The sequence below is a fragment of the Lepidochelys kempii genome, chromosome 3, assembly GCF_965140285.1.
Source record: "Lepidochelys kempii isolate rLepKem1 chromosome 3, rLepKem1.hap1, whole genome shotgun sequence".
Classification (NCBI taxonomy): Eukaryota; Metazoa; Chordata; order Testudines; family Cheloniidae; genus Lepidochelys; species Lepidochelys kempii.
In genome coordinates, this window is record NC_136382.1 from 195668308 (window position 1) to 195672111 (window position 3804).

Genomic DNA, 3804 nt, shown 5'->3' on the forward strand with positions numbered 1-3804 from the left:
ACAGACATGCCTAGATGTTGGACTGTTGAATTTGACTATTTTTGTAGGCTTTTGGCAGGAGGTACATCACATTAACAGATATTTGCTGTCTTCTGACCACCTAACTCAACTGAGAAGGTTCTGGAGGCAGGTAGCATCACTGCAATGATCCACAAGCAAGAGGGCAACTCTTGTACCATGGAGGACTGACAAGAAATGAGGGACATGGGCTAAGGCCCTCCTCACAAAAGCAGTGCAAATATGAGGTGTCAGTGGGATGGAGGGAGATGGAATGTTCCAAATGAGTCTGACCTCCCTCCACATTGTGGGAGGAAATGGTTAGGTCTCAAGTCTTATCAAACATTGCAATAACTGCTCCACTGACTTCCTGGAAAATGATTTTGAGATAGGAATGTAAGAGCTGAGGTTGCAGAGATGAAATTCCTTCTCATTTCCCCACCCTTAAAGTATGTGTCATAGGCAGCCCTCTCTTCTGCTTCTGTAGCAGAGATCTGAAACAGGTTCTTCCTTAAACCTTGAAGAGTTGAGTTGTCCCATAAAATGGGACTCTGTTCAAGCCTGAAGCTACTGTCTCAGCAAATCTGAGAAGGAAATAATTGATTGGCCTTGTCAGTAACCAACTGTTTTTCAAAGGGCAGGCAGTAGATTTTTAGGCTGTGGATAACTTTGTTAAGCAGGAAGTAATTCAAAGTCTTCCAAAATCATATATAAGAGGTCAGTGTAGAGACTTCTTAGTGGTCTCTGTTTGTAGGTAGAGAGGATTTGCTGCCTTGTACTTGTCTCTTTTGCAGAGAAGTTTCCCACTTCCTACTAGAAGCGAGTCTGCCTCTTGGTGCCACACCTTCTGCACCTATTTGTAGAAATCTAGGGCTGCAAGTGACTTGCAGGTTTAAATGTTCAGCAGTTGTATCTTGTTTCATTTCCATTCTGAGCTTTGGAGCTACTTAGGTATAGCTTGTTTCTCTGGCCTTCTCTACTAGTGTTTATCCCTACACCTCAACAGCCACACTCTGTCCTCCACATACATTAGGGTTGCTTTTTCTTCAAGTGATAAAACTGCTATTCTAGTTGTGTGGTAGCCACCTCCTTAGGCGGTCCCAGAGACCATAAGCAGTAGTGCTCTCCTTTCAGCATCCAGCTGCTCAAACAATAGCTGTGTTGGTCAACACAGTCCTCTTGCCCACTGCACTGCCTCCATTTCATCTTTCTAATTATGAAATGCTTAATCTCTAGATGTTTGCTTGCTGAGGAAAATCTTCATGGCTTAACTGAAGATTAAACTGAACAGAACTTGACTTTTCTTCTTCCTTCAAAGCCAAGGCAGTTAGCAGCTAACTTTATTAAAAATAAGTTCCTTTTCCGCAGGGTGCTCCAAGCAGGAGCTCTGCTCCTGTTCTGAGTTTGGAAGAACTTAGTGTAACCTCTGGAGCATAAATTTAATATACTAACCCACTTTAATATTCACTAAATGCTGTATTTACCTGGCCCAGGGTAAGCATAGGTAGTGAAAAGGTTAAGGTAGAGGATGTTTGTACAATCTATTATGTAACTTACTTAAACACAGTGCTACTGTTTAGGAAACAAATTCTTCAATGTTTTCAAGTATACACTACTTTCCCCTACTGCTAATGTATAAGCCACAAAAATGAATTTCCATTTTGCACAGTATCTTCACAAGGACAAGATGGGGAACTGATGCAGATTAGTTCTGAAGATGGTTATATAACAGCAGTCAGTTTGTTTTAAAGGCAGTTTAACATCAGTGGTTAATTTGGTGGCAGCTTGGCTAGAATCACTGACAGAAAAAATTCTGTTTTTGGAATGGTATCAGTAGTTGAAATACCACCTGGACACTGTGCTGCACCTGTTAACCAAAGGTTTGTGCAAAAGGAAAAATGGCCTTGTCACTGCTTTATGCATAAAGCAGAGTTGCTTTTTTTTTTTAAGCATGTTCCCATGCTCTCAATTCAGGTTGTCTAGCTTTCCTCAGAGATTGAACCTAGTCTATTGATAAAACATCTATAGTGGGAAAACATACACCTTTTGAGAAGGGTTTTTAGTGGACTTGAAAATCTTACCCAAACACCTGGACAGTTAGTAGAAAAGACCCTTGTGGTCCTTCTGTTACAGGCTGAGCATGTCTCCTGTTTAGCTTTCAAAGGTTTTCTCCCACAAGAAGAAAAATAAGACTTCATATTTCCAAGACTAAAATGAGGAGAAAAGCCCCCTACTTTGTGGGGGAAGAAGGGAGTACCTTTCAGAACTAATTTACTTGTTTTACACCCTCTTTAACAACATTTTGTTCTTGGGCTGGTCACCTCTGACATCTCAAAATAGGGCTCATCAATGTACTTGATCAAGCTAAGGCGATTTGTGTGCTCTTCACAAATGGTCAAGGATGCTTTGTGATACAGCTCTTTGGGTACCTTTGCTAATTTTTCAGGTCTTAAACGCACTGAAGATGTCTCTTTTTGGGCTTCAGGGCTGTAAAAGCCTTTTCTTTCTGAGCTGGAGTTACAGATCTTCAGCTTGTGTGACTGACTTTACCCTTGCCCTTTACCCTTCACAGCACACAGTTTTTCCAACTGAGATGATGAAACCTTTACAAAATCATTGCATTCTTGTGGGGTGCTTCTGGGCCTACCTCTACATACTGCACTAGCTGTTTCTCCAGGGTTGTAAGGGGCCAGAGGAAAATTCTCCCAGTACAGGAGCAGCAGAGGGCAGTCAAAGGCTTTATACTATCTTCCCTTGCAGGTGGTGGCAGCAGCCATGGTCATAGAGTTCAGCATGTAGGCAGCTACAGGGAGATGGCTGTAGTTTGAACAGGCCCTGAGGATGCTTTAACTTGTGCTGAAGCACCCTCACCCAGAATCCAGGCAACCCAAAAGCAACTTCAATCCACCACTATCTACCCTCCTCGCTGCTTGGGCTGTGCCTAAGGGGTACAGCTCAAATTCTACCCTTCAATGTTTAGTGATCTCTGCATTACATTTCATTACTTTAAAAAGATGAAAGAAAACCCTCCTCTTTTAGGGAAACAGAGAAGATGTGTATTTCACCACATGCCATCCTCTTTACTTCATGCCACTGTCAAGAGTGGCATAAGGATTACTCAATCTTGGTGTCTGCACCTGCTTCTTGTCAATTCCATGTTAGCTCAGTAAAGCTGCTAAAAGGGACTACTCTCTGGTACAGTGAACCTAAGCAGCCTCAGAGAAACATTGTTTTTGAATATACCTCGGTGGATAGCTCAGTTCTCAGCAGCCAGTTACAGTGGAAGGAGCAGAAAAGCATCTCTGATAGTGGAGCACTAGAAAAATGTCAGGAAGTGTCCTGCAGGGCCTGGCTTCTCCTCCTTACTAGATGAAGTGCAATGAGTCAACTTCTTCTGTTTACTGCAGTTATCTACCATCAACCATTTATGCTGCTTTTCTCTCCTTTTCTGTGAAAGCAGCATAAAATTACTAAAGAGAAATAAAGGGAGATCAGCGCAATGGTTAAACAGCTGTGACACTAGCCCTCTCTGTCATGGTGTTTTACAAACATTTGCATTAAGAAGATTAGCAGATTTGGAAGAACTACTCAAAGCTTTTGGCATATTTAACTATCATTTAGCTAAGGGCTTTCGACCTTTTCGCATCAGACAAACTACTTGTGAATGTGCACATAATCTGCTTCAGTGGTTGATGAGAGAAATAACTAGAGTGTTTTAGTATGATCCTGAGAAGCTGAAGAGGGTCCTCCTATCGGTAAATCCCAGTGCCAAATTTTAGAGTAAAAGTAAAAAAAAATGCAACAATG